Source organism: Loxodonta africana, chromosome 3 (genome assembly GCF_030014295.1).
Source record: "Loxodonta africana isolate mLoxAfr1 chromosome 3, mLoxAfr1.hap2, whole genome shotgun sequence".
Classification (NCBI taxonomy): domain Eukaryota; kingdom Metazoa; phylum Chordata; class Mammalia; order Proboscidea; family Elephantidae; genus Loxodonta; species Loxodonta africana.
Genome location: NC_087344.1, coordinates 162096179 through 162118646, shown reverse-complemented (window position 1 = coordinate 162118646; position 22468 = coordinate 162096179). Strand labels below are relative to the sequence as shown.

The window sequence follows — 22468 nt, the reverse complement described above, 5'->3', positions numbered from 1 at the left end:
CCTTATTCTACTAGATTATAAACTCCAGGACAGTGTTTTGTTTTCTGTCCTGGTCTGTTTCATACACTGCTGTATCCCTAGTGTTCAGAACATATGACAGCAGATTCTTAGTAATAAACATTTGTTGAATGAATAGATCAATGAATCTAGAGGAACAGATTGATTGCACATCCTTTAGGAAATCCTCCTTCAATATTATTTCTCCCAAACAGGGAATAAAACAGCGTTCTTAGCCCTCAAGGAGCTAACAACTACTGAATGCTTATTACTCTATTGGGCACTTAATATTACCTTTATACCTTGCAACTAGCCTGTGAGAAAACTAGCGCTCATAAACTCATTCCATTCGCTTTATTCATTCAACAAATATTTATCGAATACCTACTGTATGCCAGGTACTGTAACCTCTATGATGTTAATGAGAGAGGATTAGAGGCAGTTATGTAAATGAGGCAGGACTCAATCTGCAAAATTAGGTTTTGTTTCAAGTCAATCTCTTGAGATTTAAAAGAGAGAAGCAAGCAGAGAGACAGGGGGACCTCATACCACCAAGAAACAAGAGCCAGGAGAACAGCGTGTCCTTTGGACCAGGGGTCCCTGCGTTGAGAAGCTCCTCAACCGGGAATATTGATGACAAGGAACTGCCCCCAGAGCCGACAGAGAGAGAAAGCCTTCCCCTGGAATTGGCACCCTGAATTTGGACTTCTAGTCTACTGGACTGTGAGAGAATAAATTTCTGTTTGTTAAAGCCATCCACTTGTGGTATTTTCTGTTATAGCTGCACAAGATAACATCAAATTGTGATAAGTGGTAAGGAGAAAGTAAAACTGGCCCCTGGGGGTGGGGATCAGTTTCTATATGATAGGGAAGGTGTCTCTGTGGAGTTGACGATGAAGATGAGATTTGAATGATGAAAAGGAGTCAGCCGTGTGAAAATACAGGGGGAAGAGGGTTCAGGTAGCCTCAGTGCAAAGACTGGGACGGGAATGAGCTTTGTGCCCAAGAACATCGAGCCTACGTCCAAAGAGAAGAGGAGGACTGAGCTCAGAGTGGTAGGCAGAAGTCGGACCTGGCAGTGACTTATAGATTAAAATAAGAAGCTTGGATTTTATACTAATTGTTATGGGAAGCTATCAAAATGGCCTGGTGCCATCAGACCTCCTTGTCTGCCTTCATGAGAGCGGAGGATAATCACCACCAACATCAGCCCAAAATCAGTTCCTTTGAGGTAGAGGTCAGGCATACCTCCATTCTCCAACCTTTATACCAATTCTGACACCAGCCATCCCTCCTACAGCACTCTTTACTTCTTTTCTGGGTTTGATAATTTGTTGCAGTGGTCACATAGAGCTCATGGACCATATTCACAATTATGGGGCGTATTAGGGAAGTAACAGCTTACAATTCATGATCAGGATCAAGAAGCACGTAGGCAAAGTCTCCCTTCTTCAGCCCCCTGAGGACAGGCCTCCTCTCAGTCCCCTAAGGACAGGCTTCTCTTGGCCCTGGCATCTGTCACCACCAGCTCTGCCACAGGGGCCCTTCCTGTTGCTGTCTTCAGTGTTACAGCTCTTTTAGAAGGTTCCTTGCCTCCTGTCTCTGCTTCTTCTACTTTCTGCTTCTTCCTGCTGCTTCTCTTCTGTTTCTTTTTCTCTGAAAAACCTCTGTAGGGTTGGCTGCATATATACAAAACACCTTGTCCATTTCAAGGCATGGCCCCCCCCCCACCAGGGGGCGGGCAAAATCTGACAAAACCCCTCTCTGTAGGCTACAGACACTTCATTTGCTTAGCAGGCTACAGTTACTTCATTCGCATAGCCTATTGTCCAGTCATTGCAGGGTGCATACCAATCCCTGGATGGGCTGCAGCCCAGGGCCAGATAAAAAGTATCAAACCACAGATTGTTTACAGCTTAGCCAGGGAATGTCAGTCAACCTGGACAAAAGTAACAGGCCCTCTGGAGTAGAAAACTAGAACAAAGGTAACTCCTTGGGACTTAGGGGAAAAATCTCTCAAGCTGTTTTTCCAAAGAACCAAGGTAAAAAGCCATATGAAGCAACTCATTTCACCACAGAAGCTAATAGAGTATTTTAAAGTGGAGGGATGATTTGATATGATAAATATTTTAAAAAGTGGAAGATGGAGAATGAGGCAAGAATGATAACAGGAACACCAGTTAGGAAATTTGCAGCACTGAGAGATATTGGTGAACTGAACTAGGTTTTTTGGAAGAAAGGGGCTTTGCATTGTGTTAGGAGATGAATTTGTTACGTCACCTCTTTAATACAAGCAGCTACAGGGAGAAAGACATACCTTCTCCTCTATTAAACTTTTACAAAGGGAGCGTGTACGTATGTTAACGTATATGTATATCTAAATATACACATATATATAGGAACAGTGGTGCAGTGGTTAAGAGCTGTGGCTGCTAACCAAAAGGTCAGCAGTTCAAATCCACTAGCAGCTCCTTGGAAACCCTATGGGGCAGTTCTACTTTGTCCTATAGAGTTGATATGAGTTGGAATATATATGTATATAAACTATATATATATATTCACAAGTATAAACTTGTATACTAAATATGGAGAAATCAAGAAAGGAAGAGGAAAAAATGAGTAAGTTAATTTACAATGTAAGTAAATAACAGGAATATTTTGTGAACTAACACTATTTCCTATAATAGACATGTTTTATAACTTTATGTTCTTGAAAAAGAAAAACAAGCATGTTCCATGGGCTTTGGAGTAAACACAAGCCTTGGGGTTAGAGGTGACATTTCCTGAGATACTAGGGCAAGCTCTTCAGTAAAACATTTTATTTATCAGACAGTAATTATTTTTTTATTTTTAAATTGTTATTATGAAATTTTAACTGTAAAAATTTATAGAGAATAGTGGTCCTGATCTTTGAATATCTAGATCCATAGGGAGAGATTTATAAGATACGATGAAGAACAAAGCATAGTCAAAGTCGATATAAATTAGACCTTTTGTTTAATTTACCAAGTTGAAATATTCTACATCCTACAGAAAATGTTCTAAATGAACAAGGTATTTTCTTAATTGTTTTATTGTGGTAAAAATAAACATAACAAAACAGTTGCCCAGTCAACATGTTTTACATGTACAGTTCAGTGACATTGGCTTCCTCTGTAGTGTTGTGCAGCCTTCACCGTTACCTGTTTCCAGAAACTCAGTGCTCCCTAAGCTAAGACCCCTCTTTCCCCCCTCTCTCCCACTCCTGGTAACCACTAATGGAGTTTGGTTTCTGTACATTTGCCTGTGTCACTAAGTGGGATCATACAACATTTGTCCTTTTGTGACTGACATTTCACTCAGCATAACGTTTTCAAGATTTGTCCATGTTGTAGCATGTATCAGAACTTCATTTCTCTTTATAGCTGAGTAACATTTCATTGTATGGCTATATCACATTTTGTTTATCCTTTCATCTGTTAGGAAACCCTGGTGGCATAGTGGTTAAGTGCTACGGCTGCTAACCAAAGGGACAGCAGTTTGAATCCGCTAGGCGCTCCTTGGAAACTCTAGGGGGCAGTTCTACTCTGTCCTGTAGGGTCGCTCGAAGGCGGAATCTACTCAATGGCGCTGGGTTTGGTTTTTTTTGGTTCATCTGTTAATGGACATTCAGGTTGTTTCCACGTTTTGGCTGTTGTGAACAGTGCTGCAGTGAACACTGGTGTACAGGTACCTGTCTGAGCCCCTGCTTTCAGTTCTTTTGGGTATGTACCCATGAGTGGAATTACTGGGTATAAGTCAGAAGCGACTCGATGGCACCGAACAACGACGACGACACGGTAATTTTATATTTAACTTTTTGAGAAACCATCCAACTGTTTTTCACAGTGGCTGTACCATTTTGCATTCCCACCAGCAGTGGATGAGGGTTCCAACTTTCCCACATCCTTGCCAGCGCCTGTTATTTTCCACTTTTCTGATCATAGCCTTCCTAGTTGGGTGTGAAGTGGTATCTCATTGTGGCTTTGATTTGCATCTCCATAATGACTAAGGCTACCACTCTTCTCTCAGACTGAAGAGATCCATATTTGTGCCCATTCCAAAGGAAGGTAGTCCAATGGAATAATATCATTAACATTACATGCAAGCAAAACTTTGCTGAAGATAATTTAAAAACAGTTGCAGCTGTACATTGACAGGAAACTGCCAGAAACTCAAGCAAAATTCAGAAGAGGAAGTGGAATGAAGGATATCATTGCTGATGTCAGATGAATCTTGGCTGAAAGCAGAGAATACCAGAAAGATGTTTACCTGTGTTTTACTGACTATGCAAAGGCATTTGACTGTGTGGATCGTAACAAATTATAAATAACATTGGGAAGCATGGGAATTCCAGAACACTTAATTGTGCTCACGCGGGACTTGTACATAGACCACGAGGCAGTTGTTCAAACAAAATAAGGGGATACTCTGTAGTTTAAAGTTGGGAAAGTTTTGTGTCCTTTGACCATACCTATTCAATCTGTATGTTGAGCAAATAATCCCAAAAGCTGGACTATGTGGAGAAAAACAGAGCATCAGGATTGGAGGGAGACTCATTAACAACTTGCAATATGCAGATGACACGACCTTGCTTGCTGAAAGTGAAGAGGATTTGAAGCACTAACTGATAAAGATCAAAGACTACAGCCTTCAGTATGGATTACACCTCGACATGAAGAAAACAAAAATTCTCACAACTAGACCAATAAGCAACATCATGGTAAATGGAGAAAATGTTGAAGTTGTTAAGGATTTGATTTTACTTGGATCCATAGTCAATGCCCACAGAATCAGCAGTCAAGAAATCAAATAACATATTGTATAGGGCAAATCTACTGCAAAAGACCTCCTTAAAGTGTTAAAAAAGCAAAGACATCACTTTGATGACTGCCAGAAGAATGAACAAATCTGTCTTAGAAGAAGTACAACCAGAATGCTCCTTAGAAGTAAGAATAGGGAGACTTTGTCTCAAGTACTTTGGACATGTTATCAGGAGGGACTAGTCCCTGGAGAAAGAGAATCATGCTTGGTAATATAGAGGGTCAGCAAAAAAGATGAAGACCCTCAACAAGGTAGATTGACACAGTGGCTGTAACAATGGGCTTAAACATACCTACTATTGTGAGGATGACACAGGACCAGACAACTTTTTGTTCTGTTGTACATGGGGTCACTATGAGTTGGCATTGACTCAATGGAACCTCAAAACAACGACTAATGACTTCAAGTATCTTTTTATGTGCTTGTTGGTCATTTGTATATCCTCTTTGATGAAATGCCTTTTTAATTCCTTTGCCTATATTTTGATTGGGTTGTCTTTTTGTTGTTAAGTTGTAGGAGTTCTTTATATAGTCTGGATATTAAACCCTTATCAGATAACATGGTTCCCGAAAATTTTATCCCAAGTTGTAGGTTGTCTCTTCACTTTGTTGATAAAGTCTTTTGATGCACAAAACTTTTTAATCTTGATGACATGATGTCTGATTTATCTGTTTTGTCTTTTGCCACTCGTCTCTTCGTGTCATATCTGAACAAGGTATTTTTAGATTTATGGGATTGTATCTTTTCTTTGCAAAGCTTCTAGTGTATACATAATCAAAACTTGCACTCCCTTTTAATCAAGATAAGACTGAAAAATTCGTATGTAGTATTATTCCATATTTTTTAAAGACTTTCTGATTCAACAGACATTATCAATAGTAGTGAATTAAGCATATATTTTGGAAACAGAGCTAAAGGAATTTGCCAGTGGATTGAATGAAAGTGGCTGCTAACTGAAAGGTCACGGTTTGAACCCACCAACAATCCATAGGAGAAAGCTGTGGCAGTCTGCTACCATAAACATTTATAGCCTTGGAAACCTTATGGGCAGTTCTACTCTGTCCCTCAGGTTGTATGAGTCAGAATTAAGTTGATAGTAACAGGCTTTTTTGGCAGGGCTTGGATATAGTACCTCCACCCACCCCTACCTCCAATGGAGAGAGCCACTTACTCACCCCTTGTTGACTGCTTACAGATTTTATAAAAGAAAATAACACAAAAATGGTAATGGGGTAAAACTAATAATAAAAGGTTAACTTACATTCATAACCAAGGATGAAGATTGTTATTCTGAAGTTTCTTAAACTCTATTTTATAGCTAGCTGAATTCTGATGCTTTGAGTACTGCAAATAACCATTCGGTAACTTACTCAGCAAAATATTTATCAGTACCAAGCACATGTCAGAAATTGTGTTAGGCAAGGGACACTTTATTAGGACTTTTTTGACTTGAGTTTATAGGAAGTACAAGATGACTTAGTACAAATAACATTCAATTATTGTTTTGGTTTTAGATTTTGTTTGGAATTGATGATAAAGATGTAAGGAATGCAGGTGGTAGAGCAACAATTGGTAAAGGTGAGACGCTACAGGACTGAGAAGGCAGGATAATGAGAGATCATGATGACCCAGAAAAAGGGAGACAAAAACACTATCCTTTGGTTTTCTTGAATAAAGGATTGTTATATGAAGAAAATGAGAGAAAGCTGGTTATGGGTAGATAGAAATGATTAAGGGGGGGAAGAGGATCTGAGGAAGGAGTAAACATTGGTTGTATGAGAATTTGAGGCATTTACTCTTTCCCCAGACTAGTCTGTGGATTGACACTTGAAAATGAGGAAAATAAGATCTCTTGTCCATTATTTCTGAATTCTGAAAAACCCCTCCCTTTAACTGCTTATGTTTGATTTTTCCTTTTTAATCCCACAGGCACACCCTTAATAATCTAAAGTCCTAATCCAGTTGTCAGTCTGTTCTGTTCTACCACCCATCACTCATGCTAGATTCACCTTTTATGAAACCAGTTAAGGTGCCAGACCAACTTTTCCTGGCCTATCCCTATGACAGGAGAATTGGTGGAGAAAGCACTCAGAATGACCTAGTTCATGATTTCTTAGATGTAGCTGAAGTGGACAGCACAGACCCAAGCAACTTCCTTGGATATCGAGAGCTGAATATGAGTATTTACCAGAATAGATTCTATCACTCAGTTGTACCAAACCAGCCTTCCCAGTTTTTGTCAGTCACTATTCATAGGAATCACACTGCTTCTGTCACCACTGTGGCACTAAAATTACTCTCACCAAGATCAACAGTGACCTTCTAATTGTCAAATCCACTGCACACGCTTCAGTCCTTATCCAGCTTAACCTCTCAGAACCTTTGAGCATCACAGATTAGCTCCTTCTTCTAGAAAATCTCTTCTAGTTCTCTCCTTAATCAGTTAAGAATGATTTTGGCTGCAAATAATAGAAAATGTGTCTAATAGTAGCTTAAAATGTAAGGACATTTATGCACTCAAAAAGAAGTCTAGATGGTCTATAGACTCCCAACCCCTATCAAAATTTCAGCAGCCTTCTTCACAGGAATGGAAAAGTCAATCCTCAAGTTTTTATGGAATTGCAAGGGACCCAGAATAGCCAAAGCAACCTTGAAAAGGAAAAACAAAGTAGGAGGACTCACACTTCCAGACTTTAAAACATATACAAAGACAGTCTGGTACTAGTATAATAGTAGGCACACAGACCAATGAGATAGAGTTGAGAGTCCAGAAATAAACCCATACATTTATGGCCAGTTGATTTTTGACAAGGGTGTTAAATCCATCCAATGGGGAAAGAATAGTCTCGTCAAAAAATGGTGCTAGAAAACTGAATCTCCACATGCAAAAGAATGGAATTGGGCCCATAAGTCATAACCATATAAAAAGTTAGCTCAAAATGGATCAAGTACCTAAATGTGAGAACTAAAACCATGAAACTCTTAGAAGAAAACACAAGAGTAGTGCTTTGAGACCTAATTTTTGACAATTCATTGATTCATGGATACGACACCAAAAGCTCAAGTAGTAAAACACAAAATAAATTGGACTTCATCAAAATTAAAAGCTTTTGTGCGTCAAAGGACCTTATCAACAAAGTGAAAAGACAACCTATAGAGAGGGAGAAAATATCTGGGAACCACTTATCTGGTAAGGTTTTAATATCCAGAATATATAAAGAACTTTACAACTCAACAACAAAATAAAAATAGGCAAAGAACTTGAATAGAAATTTCACCAAAGAAGGTATATGAATGTTAATCCAACTCATCGAGGGTTTCCCTCATTTTCACTGACCCTCCACTTTGCCAAGCATGATGTCCCTTTCTAGCAAATGGTATTTCCTGGTGATGTGTCCAAAGTGAGTGAGTTGAAGTCTTGCCATTCTCACTTCCAAGGAGCATCCTGGCTGTACTTTCTCTAAGACAGATTTGTTTGTTCTTCTGGCAGTCCTTGGTATGTTCAGTGTTCTTCACCCACATCACAATTCAAATGCATCAATTCCGCTTTGATCTTCCTTTTTCATTGTTCAACTTTGACATGCATATGAGGCAATTGAAAAGCCATGGAATATTACTCAACCGTAAAGGGAAATGAAATTCTTATACAATGCTGAGACATGGATGAATCTGAAAGACATTATGCTGACTGAAATAAGTCAGAAACAAAATGATAAATATTATATGATCCCACTTATATAAAATATATAGAATTGGCAAATGCATAGAGGCCAGCATTTATTAGTGGTTACCAGAGGTGGGTGGGAGGGGGAAATATGAGGCTATTGCCTAAGGGGTACAGAGTTTTTAAGAGTGATGAAAATACTTGGAAATAGTGGTGATTGTTGCACAACATAGTGAATGTAATTAATGTCACTGAATTGTACACATAAAAATGGTTGAAGTGACAAATATCTTGTTATATATATTTCACCACAATAAAAATACTTAAAAAAAAAAAAAGTCTAGAAGTGGACAGTTCCAGGTTCCTTGAGAAGCTCAACCATATCAGGACCCACTCTTTCCATCCTTAGCATGTTGACTTTTTCTGTCATTGCTATTCATTGTCACATTGTGGTCACAAGATGGCTGTGGCAGCTCCAAGCCTCATGTCTTCATGCTTTTGTCCCAACAAGAAGAGGCAGGAGCAAAAGATTTTCTTGTCTCAAGGCACTGTCTTTTTTTTATCCAAAAGGAAAAATTTTCCCAGAATCCTCCCAGCAGACTTCTTTTCATATTTCATTGGCCAGAACAGAGTCCTGTACCCATCCCTAGACCAATCATTGGCAAAGAGACATGAAATAATCAGGATTGGTTCAGACCAATTGTGATTTATCCTCTTACATGGGAGGAGGAACTTAACCATCTTTGAAATCAAAGGATCTTCCTTCTCTCTGAACAAAACTGGAATTCTATTAATAGGGAAGTGATATAGGGAGTGGCTTTTCGGTAAATGTGGCAGAGACTGGCTTTTTTTTTTTTTTTAAACTAAATCATATCCCTTTTCCCTAAATATTCATTGAATAGGCAATGAAACATGTCTGCCATAATCCCCTACCCAAGCTTTCTCTGTTAAGGATAGCCTAAAGGAGTCTTAAAGTCTTGCAACCCTAGAGGAAGGGATCAATAGAGAAATTGTTCATTCAGGGTTAACATTCACATTCAAGACTAAAAACATCCTAAAAGAAATAATTGTGGGCCTAGTGTCAGATATTGTTTTCTAATGTATTTTCCCACTAAAAGGAGCCAGGACTTGTCAGAGAATGACTGATTCCACAGCTAGGGCCAGGAGAGTACAAGGTAAGTCTGGAACATCTTATTGTAGCAGAAAGTAAGGAAATGCTGGGGGAAAAAAAAATGAGGACACTAAAAAACATAGGAGCCAGCTTGAAAGGGCTGGGAAATTTTAGCACCAAAATAATTAAGGGCAGTAATGAATTACAAAGTATTGAAAAACATAGTAGTCATGTTGTTGTTAGCCGCTGTCAAGTCAATTTTGACTCATGGAGACACCCGTGTGCAGAATGGAACTGCTCCATAGTGTCCTAGGCTGTGACCTTTCACAAGCAGATCACCAGGCCTGTCTTCTGAGGTGTGTCTGCGTTGGCTAGTAAGCCAGCCTTTCAGCTAATAGTCAAGCACTTAACCATGTGTGTCGACTAGGGTCTCCCTAGGAGTCCATAAGTCTATATCATTAATAAATAGATAACTAAACAAATAAGGGATAAGGGAGGGTTGGTACAAACAAGAATCGTCCATAGATGCTAAATCTAGGGGAACATGTTAAACGAGGAGCAGAGTATTTGCATGGTCTGAAAACGGCTTCCCGTGATTGCTTTGCACAGGATCTGCTCCACCCCAGTGTTCACTCAGGTTTCTGTTTTTCGTGGATCACCAAGCAGACATGCTCACCCACTATCTGTCAATGCCTTAATGTTTCTAAGGTCAGCCAAACGTGGGGGGACTTTAAGCCAACTCGAAGTCTCTCTTCCTGTTACTCTGGGGGTGACCTTGACTGGAGCACTGTTCCTTCTGACTTTATGTTCTCTAAACAGTAAGAAGGAAGTTTCTATGAAAATAAGCAAACAAAACTGCCCTGTGGGATTGAACACTTTTGCTAACCCTGGTCCTCTAGGGAAATAAATTTCCCTGTTCTCAACAGAATGGAACTGCTCCCATTGTTTTAAGCCAACGGAGAAACCCAGATGACTTCCCTTAAAAGGTAATATAACCACTTTAGTGCACCTTCACAAAAATGTTGGCTTTTTTGTAACGAGGTTGAAGACGTGGAAGAGTGAGATCTGGGGAATAGAGCTTAATAGCAGAATCCTGCCTTAGCCACATCTGTCCCCTCAAAGAAGATAAGCAAATACTGTGTGGAGCAGTCAGTTTCTAAGGTTCAGATCATTGCTGTTACCAGCATTTGTATAATGGAGAAAATGCACACAGATGATGCTATAAATTCATACCAAAGCCTTTGCCAGTTCTGACTCACGGCAACCCCGTGTTACAGAGCAGAACTGCTCCATAGGGCTTTCTTGGCTGTCATTTTTATGGAAGCAGATCACCAGGCCTTTCTTCCACTGCACCACTGGGTGGGATGCCATCAGCAAATTTTAGGTTAGTAGTGGAGTGCCAACAGTTTGCGCCACCCAGTCTCCTTAAAAATGCCCTCCACTTTAGGAATCAACATTTTACACAGCAGGAGGTGTATGTGAAGTCCTACAGAATCTCTCGGTTGTGGGAGATGGCAACTGTAAGCTAGTTTTCATGCAGTGTCCATTTTCTCAGAATTTCATGCAGTTTCCTGAATACACGGCCTTACTATCTACTGGTAGAGGCAAGATAATTCTGTTAACATTCGCTCGCTGCATGTTTTGAGGAGTTGGGTTCAGAACACAGCTATTCTTTCTCATATAATGCAAATATAGGTTCGCAAAGGCAGCAATGGGAGACCCGCTCCCAAGTGTCACGTGGAGGCTTACAGATTCTGTACACAGGTGTCACACTGCTGAAATATCTTTACACGGCAACGAAACATTACAGCCTAAATTGAGGTAGTTCCTCGCCAGCAGGGGGACTTCCCGGGGCGGCACTGCCTCCCCGCGTGCTGCCCAATCTCGGGGGGCGGGGGGGGGGAGGTGTCACACTAGGTTGTGGTGATATCACACTGGCTGCGATGACATTTTACAGCAGGACACCCTACCGCCACCAAGCACCTTTAAGTCATCGCGGAGGCAGCCGTGCGGAGGGGGCGGGGAACCCGACTCCTCCACTCGATTCACCCTGGCTCCCCACGGAGGCCCACCCACTCCCACGGCTATCCGCGCTATGCGGGCGTCTTAGTCAGCCGGCTCCTTTGCACTTCCGCCTCAGTAGGTGTCATGGCGCAGGGCGGGTGAATGGTTCCGGCGAGGCAGGGCCGGCCGGATGGGGGCGGCCGCTCGGCGCTCAGCTCGTCGGGTCTGGCGACAACGGCGGCTGCGGAGCGAGGGGCCCGGCGGTGGCCCCGGACGACAGCAGGAGGCCGAGGCGGGAGCGCGCGGGGCCGAGGCGGCGGCGGCGGCGGCGGGAAGGGGCCGGGGTGGGCGGGAGGCTGAGGAGGCTCCCCCCGCGGGACGGGCGCGGAGGCGGCTCCGGGGGGCGGGGGCCGGGGCCGGGGCCGGGGCCGGGGCCGGGGCCGGGGCTGGCTCGCGCGGGGGGTATGATGACCCGGCGGCGGGGCCCCGGATCTCGTCTCCTCCGCCGCCTCCTCACAGCAGCCCCAGCTCGCGGCTGAGAACCAGACACACCGGCGGTGAGTGAGCGGGCGGACGGGCGGGCGAGCGGGCGAGCCAGCGAGGGCCTCTGCCGGGAGCGATCTCCCATCCGCTCCCCGAGGCGGGGCCGGGCTGGCTGCGGGCTCTCCTTGGGCGCCTGGCCTGCGGGGGGCGCCTCCCTTAGCGGGCCCCCGCCCTGGGCCAGGCGCGGTGTCCTGCGGCCCGGCCACTCACAGCCGCAGGAGGGGATCGTATTCTTAAGAAAGTGGGGAAACTCGGGCTTGTTTTCGGGGCAACTCTCCCATCCTCCTGCCACTTCTGTCCTGGGCGTGTTGTTGTCCTTAAATGACAGGGGGCCGCCTTGCGCCTCCTTACCCGGCCGTTTTTTTCCCGGCTGTCGTGGCCGATTGCCGGTGTGGGGCTTGTGTGTGTGTGTTTCACAGCTCTGCTTATCACCATGGTTTTTGGTTAATTTTGCTGTTTGGGACCGGGAAGCGGTGTCTGGAAAGGATGGTAATGGTGGTGGTGGCGGGGTGGGTGTGGGAGCTTTCCTATTCTCTCCGCTCATGTTCTGTAGTCGTTAAGTTTGTAAATTGCAATGACGGTGGAGACTACGTGGGACCAGCCCACCTAATATGCATCTGTGTAAGGCAGATCTAGAGGTTTGGCTCAAAGCGAAACTTTTGTTCCCTTGTCACCACTTTCAAAGCTTTCATTAAAAAAAAAAAAAAAAATAGTGGAGGTACACCCAAACTCCTTGGTAAAGCCCACACTGTTCACAGGTCTGTGGGGAAGAGGCCCTTTTTGTGCCTAGCAACCAAGACCTGGGTGGGGCTCGGTCTCCTGGAGCGCTGGTTTAACCTCCAGTTTGTTGTGGTGACAAACCCGAAAGCAATGGCTTGTGTTTATGCTGGGCGCGCTCTCTTTCCTGTTTAGGTGGGGTGAGGTGGGGGTGAGGGCTAGGGAAGGGAGGGGGGACCCATCCCCAAGCTCCAATGTGTTTTTCTCCATTTTAATCACTGACTCAGTTATAGAGTCATCCTGAGGCAGCCCTAGGTGCTTTCTTGACTATTAGTGTCACTTTGGGAATTCTCAGTAATCACATAAAAATACCCATTTCAACTACAGACTCTACTGCCCCAGCCTTTCCTTTAGCTTATTGGTTTCCTAGTAACTCTGTTGAAAACAGAGATGTGGCTTCCTGCTCCTGATCAAGTGGGGTTAAATTAAGTGGCTGATGCCCTCTGTAAAACCTACAATTTTGCTCTTGTTTGTGTAAAGCTATTTTTGATTCCTGGTAGTTTTTTTTTTTTTTTAAAGATCCTAGGGAATGCAAATCATTACCAGCTTTTTTTTTTTTTCATGTAAGACTAAAGCTTTCAGTAAAGCATTTAACACCTACTGACGAGTCATTTTACGGAATACTTTTATTGTTCAGATGGTGATTTTGGATCATTATATGTAATTAGCTCAGAGTTCTGTGTTACAATACTGGTGTGATGATAGGATGAACAATGTCGTTAACTTTAAGATTCTGTTCCCAACTTTAAGGAGATTTTGATAAAGTATTTGGTGGAACTGGAGGCAGCCAAGCTAGTAAAACATCTGAGGAGTAAAATAGTGAATGAGATTTTGTAAATATACTTGATCCTGTTGGCCAGTAGGGCTTTTGCTGGTGATATCCTATCTCTGGAAACACTGTAGCTTTATGGGTTTAGAGCAAATTGATCGTTACAGATTTAAAACCAAACCAGAACTTCCTCCTACAAGAAAAAAAGATAATCTCAGAGCATACAGTTTTCTGGAAAATTGAATTCTTTCATTCTGTGGTTTTGTTTTTATAAGCACAGCTCAGCAGACAGTGGTGTGTTGGTAGAAATCATTGAGCCAAACCTGCCTGGTGAACTTCTTGTACTTGAAATTTGTGCAGCGTGTTGTTAGACGTTGTAAGTGGTCCTTTTGTAATTTGAGGAGATTCTGCAAACATGAGTTTTTTGCTTTTTTGACTTTTTTGTTTTATTGTGGTAAACATATAGGTAACAAAACATTTGCTCTTTCAGCGGTCTTCACATGTACAGCTCAGTGACATTAAATATGCTCATGTTGTTCAGCCATCACCATTAGCTTTTCCCGAATTTCTCCATTACCCAGGAGTTTCTTGATCTGCCTTTTGTTTTCATTTTCGTGACTGTGTAAAGCAATCTACTATATTTTTTCAAGGGTTTTTAAAAACTTACTATTATTAATTCCTCCCCAGTTTCTTCCCTTACAGTTCATGCCCTTCTGAACACAAATTAAGAAGGGTGTTTTTCCTGTTAAATATCACTTCAGCAATCAACTGATGGCTTATTGGTTCCTTTTTTCCTTTTTATTCTCAATCTCTCTCTTCGTATTTGAAACCCAACTCCTAAATACTTAATGTATTTTTATAGCACATAAGTTGGCACTTAAAAATTTTACATCCTGTTTTTGTATTTTTTTGTACTTTTTAAAAATGTGCCATATCACCTTAGTAACATTCTAAGCTCTTTGAGGATAACAAAACTTACATTTTATTTCTTTTGGATTTTTTAAGGATATCTGATACAGTGCTTTCCCAGAGTGCTAAATGAAGAAGAATCAGAAGACCTGAATTCTTTGCTAGCATTGCTACTCATTAAAACCATTGCCAGCAAGTCGACCCTATAGGACAGAGTAGAAACGCCCTAAAGAGTTTCCAAGGCTGTAAATCTTTAAGGAAGCAGACTGCCACATCTTTCTTCTGAGGAGCAGCTGGTGGTTTCGAACTGCCGACCTTTCAGGTTAGCAGCCAGTTGCTTAACCCCTGCACCACAAGGGCTCCTCTGCCACTCATTAGTTCTGTGTAAAACTTGCTTGGCCTTTTTGGGTCTCCTTTTTCTCCGCTTGAAATTAAGGGGCTTTAGCAAGAGTCTTTTAAGGTCCTTTTTAGCTGTAGAGTTCCCATACTTTTTTGCCACTATCTTCTGCTCTAAGCAAGTAAATCTCCTGACTCTAAACTATCTTTCATTTTTCCACATCCCAGGTATATTTGCAAAAGTCATCTCATTCTTCTAAAAGAACCTCTTCCTCCTTCCATCTGCCAAACTGTTGTTACCTTACTTAATTGAGTCTTGTTTTCCTTCGACCTTTGTTGGCCGATCTAAACAGGTTCTTTCTTAGTGTTGTTTATGCTTCATATTGATCTGTGTTTTGTCAGATTAGACCTTTTTGTTTAGCTGGAATCTTCTTGAGGTATAGTTTGTTTTTTTTTTTTTTTTTTACAATTTATGTTATTTGTGTTGTTGAGGCTATACACAGCAAAACATACACTAATTCAATAGTTTCTACAGGTACCATTCAGTGATACGGATTATGTTCTTCCAGTTAGGCAGCCATCCTCCCCTCCTATTCTGAGGTGTTCCTCCCCATCATCATAAACTCACTGCCCCCTAAGGTTCCTGTGTAATGTTTGGAGTTGCTTTTGTCAGTCTGATCCCATATAGACAGATCTTAAAATAGCATAATTCTCAAGGCGGCAGACGTTCTTTACTAGTTAAGCAAAACTATTGTTTGGTTTTAAGACTTTCAGGGGATATTTTTGATTTAAGGGTTAGAGGTATAGTTTTTCTACACCTTTCTTCACTTTATATACCTTGTAGATTGTCTTGTGCACATACTAAAATAATACCTTTTTATCAAACATAAAGCACCTTTTTTCTCTCTTGCTATGCATTCGTCATTCTAAATAAATCAGAGAGCTATTGAAATTTAGGGAAAAATATCCACTTAAAAGGAAAATACCACTCAGCCAGTTTACCAAAATATTAAAAAATTGTTTTAAAAGGTTGAAAATTACATAGAATTGTAGAGTTACTCCACTAGCAGCTAACACCTATTGTACACCCTATTTTTGCATGCCAGTTGGGGAACTGGCTTGTTTCACGTGGCTCTATATGAAGGAAGTGCTTACAGGAAAGAGGCTGGGAAACTACGATTCAGATGGTATCCTGAGGGTTGTATTTATTTCATCTGTATCACTATACTTAGAATACACACACACACACACATATATACGTATAAACTCAGCCCATTGCTGTCCAGTCAATTCCAACTCATAGCAACCCTATAGCACAGGGTAGATCTGCCCCATAGGGTTTCCAAGCACAGTGCCTGGTGGAGTCAAACTGCTGACCTTTTGATTAGCAGCCATAGCTCTTAACCACTATGCCACTAGGGTTTCCATATATATGTGTATATATTCTCTTGCAGACAAGAGACTAATTTCTGTCTCATTATGTGAGTATTTATCTAATTTAGTCAAAACTGCTCCTGAGGTCCCTTCACCTTTATCTATGGAGAGGTAATGTAATCTCTTTTTGGTCATTCATTCCAGCAAACATTTGACACATACTGTATGCCAGCCACTGTGATAGATGCTGTTAAGGATTGCACAGAACCCTGCCATCAGGGAATTTGCAGTTTAGAAGAAAAGTCAAGTATTAAATAAATAATTACAAATAGTCATACTTGGAATAAAATCCAGAGTGGCCTGGAAATCAATAAATGATCTGGCCCTTGCCTTCTTTGGGACCTACTTCTACTACTTTCTCCCTTGCTCCGTTCTTTGGGACCTACTTCTACTACTTTCTCCCTTGCTCCGTTCTGTCAACACTGGTTTCTTACTCAAACAGACCAAGAATGTTGTCTTTGCACTAGCTGTCCTCTTTGACTGGAACGACTCCTTCTTGTCATTCAGATCTCAGCTTAAATGCCATCACTTCAGAATGCCTTCCCTGACCATTAATTGTCTCTCCTCGACCACAGGCTATCTCTTTCACCTCATTATGTTTTGTTTTCATCATCACACTTATCTTCAGCTGCTATTTGTGAAATGTGTGCATCTCTCCACGCTGGAATGTAAGCCCATGAGATAAGAGATCTTGTCTATCTTGAATACCACAATATCCCTTCTGTCTAGAACAGTTCTTAGCAGGCACATAGTAGCTGCTTAGTATATATTTGTTAATGAATAAATGAAATACGTGTGGTAAGTGCTGAGAAGTAGTGGAGGATGCTATGGGATCCTTTACCAGGGAACCTAATTTGGCATGACATGGTCCTGGGAAGGCTTCCTGAGAATATTTGTCAGCAGAAAGTTGGCTAATAATAATCTAGTGGAAGGAAAATAGTTTCTCACACATGTAACAGTGTGAAATAAATGTTCCAGGTTGAGGTGAGTATTCCAGGTTGCCGGGTGGTTCTTTCATCTTGTTCCCCCATCCCTTGGGTGTTTTCTCATGGTGGAAGCTGGGTCTCCATGGGTTTCTGCTGATGGAAGGGGAAAGGAAAACAAAAGACTCACTCACATAGCGCTTTCCACTGGAGAAGGAGGACTGGTAAACATGGTCTAGGCATGTGCTTGGCATGAAGGAGAGAGTCGATTTTGATCCAAACAACCTCTGCCACACTTAAGAAGTGAAGTTTAAAAAGCAGGGATTAGAAGGATAAATAGGAAAAGAGATGGCTAGTGGAAAATGAAGTTCAGAGAGAGAGGGAACATTCTGTGTGAAGGACTTCGGGCAATAGAAAGTAAGGCCTACTCTAGGAACTGAGAGAAATCTAGTACTACTGAGAGCTGCTGAGGGAAGAGTGGAGTGAGGCTATGAAGGTCACCAGCAGATTTTATAAAACCTGGTAATCCAAATTAGAGATTTTAGACTTTAACCTAAGGTTTTAAGGAGGGGACAGATAAGCAGTTTTAAAAGCTTCAGTTGTAAGGCGGAGAATGGATGAGGGAGGGGAAGTTTAGAAGAGGGGTTTGAGAGTATAATTTGGGGGAAACCAGTTAGGCTATTCGAGTTAAGTAGTCCAGGATTGTGCAGTAGGGGTGGAGAAAAATGGGTGGGATAGAGAGACACTTAGGTATCCTGGTGAAAAAGTTGTTTTCCCAAACTTGTCTCGCTTTATGTTTACAGAACACGTCCTCCCATTTACCTGTTTTAATGATATGAATATTGTATATATCAGAGTGTGAGCTGGGAAATATGTCCATCTGTGTATATGTTAGCTGAGGATAAGTGCTAGAAGAAGAGATCAATATGCAGTACTTATTTTAGGTTACTTGAACGACCAATTTGTTAAAAATTGTATCAGAGAGGCAAAGATTAAAGGAAAGTAGCAGGAGTTTATCATTGGTGTGTCTGGGAAAAGATGGCAGTTAGTAAGGACTAAGGGTGAAAGTGTAAAAACATTGCCTTGGTTGTCACACCCAGCTCTTCCATTCTGGATTATTACTATTTGAGTTCTTTATAAGTAAGATTACCTCTCTTTGGGACCAAGAGTGTGGGATACCAAATAAATGTTAAGTAGAAGGGACCTTGCCAGCAAGTAGGGGAGCTATTAATCAGAATGTCTTTGGAAGCCTTGGATTCTAGCAAGACTCAGTACTATCTATGTAGCAATGAGTACAAGAACCAATAGCCTTTGCCTGTCAGTTCTTGTTTGCGATTAACATAGTGAGCAAATCTGTCATTATGTTTAGATGGTTAACCAAAAAAAAAAAAAAAAAACCAAACCCAGTGCCGTCGAGTTGATTCCAACTCATAATGACCCAATAGGACAGGGTAGAACTGCCTCACAGAGTTTCCATGGAGCGCCTGGCAGATTCGAACTGCCGACCCTTTGGTTAGCAGCTGTAGCACTTAACCACTACGCAACCAGAGTTTCCTTTGGACGGTTAAGTCCTTGGAAAATCTGGTTTGGAAGGAAAGCTCCATTCCCTGATGGAGTCAAGAGGAACAGCATTTTCAGGAAGTCAGAAATAACTTTAATTTATTGAGAGCTGTTCCCATGTGAATTGAAAATAATTTGTAATTTGTTTCGCAGAGCCTGACACATAGTAAGTTTTCCACAGATGTTAATTCTGTGCCATGTTTTGCTCGGACTTCTAAGAGAGTTGCCTGCCCGTTTGCAGAGGCCTAGTTATCATTTTGTGGAACATGGTACCTTTTTCCAGTGTCTAGAAATTGTGTTTTTTTAGCTGAATTCTAGAGTGGTGTATAAGTGAGTCTTGATTTTTCTAGCCAGTTTGGATTCTGTATTTTCTTCGTACCTTGTGCTAGTTCAGGACAGGAGAAACCTCAGCCACTTTGTAAGAGTCCTGGTGGTCTGGTACTGATTAAGTGCAGCATGCTCTTGCTGTGGGAAAGGCCACTGAGATTGCGGGTGGTTTTTTTCCCTTTGAGTAGACTTCAGTTTGTCTTATGGAGTAAGAATTATATTTATTTATATACTCAAAGCGGTCTGAATAGTTCCCTAGAACTTGTGCTTATTGTAGTTATGGCATTATGAAGATTTGAAACCATTAATATCTCTTATTTTGTTTATTGGGCAAAATATTGTCGGTAACATTATTCTGTTAAATGTAGTATTTTTAAAGAGGATCTCATAAGCAGACTTAAAAATTTGTTATTACATTTCAGGAATTCTTTTCATTGCTGTTACTTTATGTCCTCATATTTACGGACATAGCTACAAATCGCAAGTTTTGTATTCAAATACTTTTAAGTATATAAAGTTTGTGCTCATGATTTTTATTTGATGAATTGTTAAAATCAGTAGTTCAGCAGATACAATGGAAAACAAATTTTATTTCCTTTCATTGTTTAGCATTTTATCGATACTTTCGCATATATTTTGATAGATAAATTTGTAAAGGAGCTGCTTGGTTTTTTTTTTTATTATTATATTTGGTATTGTGTCGGTAATACAGGTAGAACCAGATTTGTAAAGTAGTAACATTGGTGTTAAGTTACACCATTTTCCCTTTAAGGTTTATATGAACTATGAAAACTCTTGCTTAAAATATATCCAAACTGCATTTTAGAAAGTTGAGGATGTATTCTTCGTTCCAGCTGTCTAGTTTAGAACAGATGGTTTTTAGTTGCATTCAGGCACAACGAAATGAACACAATTGCTTTTTGATGTTCTGTAACATCCTTTGTCACGCTTCCTTCCTTTCTAGTTGTGTGTTTATTCTCTTATGACTAGTAAAATTATACTATGTGGACTGGAGTGGAAACTTCTATCATATCTCAAGAACCTCACAGATAAAAGGGAGGGACATTTAAAAAAAAATAAGCATTTGAAAGTACTATAGTTTAATATTAGTGGCAAGGATTTGTAGTTGATATGAGCTTGGTAGGCAGGGATCAGAGCATTCATCCAACAAATACCGAGTGCCTAGATATTGCCAAGGAGCCCTGGTGGCACAGTGGTTAAGCACCGGGCTGCTCACCAACAAGTCGGTGGTTCAGACTTCCCAGCCACTCCTCAGGAAAAGGACCTGGTGATGTACTCTGACAGAGCTTACAGCCTAGGAACCCCGTGGGGCAGTTCTGCTCTGTCACTGGTGTTGCTGTGAGTCGAAATGGACTTGACAGCACCTAACAACAGCTAGGCCGGAGTCCGATGTAGGCTCCAGTGATACAAACAAAAAACAAGGCTGACGTATTTACGAAATTTATTCTGTAGCTGGGAACATAGCATTAAATGAATCATTACAAGTTATAGGGGAAAAACAAGTGCTGTGGGAGTACATTGGGGGGGTGGTGGTGATTGTGGTGTGTGTAGGGAGTGAGGGGCGATTGTTAGGGAAATCTCCCCAGCAGCTATCAGTGTATTAGAGGGCCTGGAGATGACAGAATATGGAGTAACCTTCCAAGAACTGAAAGCAGAGCAGATGGCTGGAGTGGCAGAATTGAGGTGGGAAGATATTGGAAGGCAGTGGCCAAATTTTGGAGAGTTTTTAAAGGCAGACTGAGGATTATGGACTCCATCCAGAAAGCACTGAAAAGCCCTGGGGGAGGGAGGTGGTTAAGAAAGAGTGAGCAAAGCACAGTCATCCAATCTGCATTGTTTAAAAGATCCTTTGAGTGGATTCAGGAGATTAATTTAGAGGCTATTGACAATTTGAACAAGAATGGTGTCAGTGGGGGTAGAGAAAAGTGGCTGATTTGAAATATATTTAGAAAGTAGAACTGAAAAGATTTGTAAATTAGATATAATAAAGGGAGGACTGAGTCAGGATAATAATAAATGTGTGCCAGGCACTAAACACTTTACATGTATTAAATATTTAATCCTCAGAACAACCCCATTAGGTGTAGGTATTGCTGTCCCCATTTTATAGGTGAGGAGTCCCTGGGTGGCGCCCACTGTTAAGTGCTAGACTGCTAGCCAAAAGGTTGGTGTCTGGAACTGACCCAGAGGCACTTCGGAAGACAGGCCTGGCAGTCTGCTTCTTAAAGGTCACAGTCTTGAAAACCCTACGGAGCAGTTTCTACTCAGACACACATGGGGTCACCACGAGCCCAAATCAACTTGATGGCAACTAACAACATCATAGATGAGGAAATTGAAGCTTGAGGTATTGGGTGTGTGGTGCATCCCATGACTGAGATAGTAAACTGGGGTGAGGTGGAGAGGGGTAGAGGATGATAAGTTCAGTTTCGGACATATTGCATTTGAGGTGTTGGTAAGATATCCGGGTGGCAGTAGCAGGTGAGCATTCGGTATAAGAGTTTGAAGTTTTGAAGTTCCAGAGAAATCTGGATTAGAGATATAGATTTGATAATCTTTTGCAGATGACTAATCCTGGGGCACAGTTACTGAAAAGAGGAAAGGTGTGGAGCAAAAAAATAGGGATTTGGATAGAACCCCAAGATATCCGAGGGTCAGATGGTTGAGAAGGGAGAAAGTAAATTTGAAATGGCTTGTATGCTAGGCCAGATGTTTGGACTTTATTCTCAAAGTAATCAGTTTAGGCTTTGGGTTTATTGGATTTGAGGTGCCTGTGGGACGTTCAGAGACAGAAGCTGAGCTGTTCTTACTCCAATTATCTCGCCAATATTTTTTAAGATAACTTCCCTTGGTGTCTCAGAAGATACTCTATAGGCTTATCATCCTGGTTACTTCCTTCTGGACAGTTTATCAATGGCACTCTTAAAACACTGTGTAACCTGAGCAGAGTGGGTAGCCTTCACTTTGTCTACCACGTTCTGGACACTGTTTCTCATGAATGTAGTTTGAGTCAGTTTATGAGGGGAGGGGAACATTATTACATCATGTTTCTCTTATCAACTGAAAGTGTTTTTTGTACATGCTGCTGCTAAGCCTTACATCTCTTATCATTGTGCTTTGTATTATTCATATTTTGGACCTAAGTATAAAAAAAACCAAACCCATTGCCATTGAATCAGTTCTGACTCATAGTGACCTAAGTATAGGAGCTTTTAGTGTTGTTAAATGTTATCTGTTAGATCCACCTTGTA

General features: G+C 41.4%; 1 protein-coding gene across 3 annotated transcripts in view; it reads left to right on the top strand.

The window, feature by feature from the left end:
- The first annotated feature begins 11564 nt into the window (after positions 1-11564).
- The window catches only part of HIPK1 (homeodomain interacting protein kinase 1), a 50898-nt gene continuing 39994 nt past the window's right edge, over positions 11565-22468 (top strand). The window contains exon 1 of one of the 3 annotated variants that reach the window (XM_064282393.1): positions 11565-11753. The gene's annotated coding sequence lies outside the window, so the exon portion shown is untranslated. Of the gene's footprint in view, positions 11754-12052; positions 12176-13490; positions 14939-22468 lie in introns of those variants that run through there. The other 2 variants (XM_003409596.4, XM_064282394.1) reach the window with 2 other exon arrangements.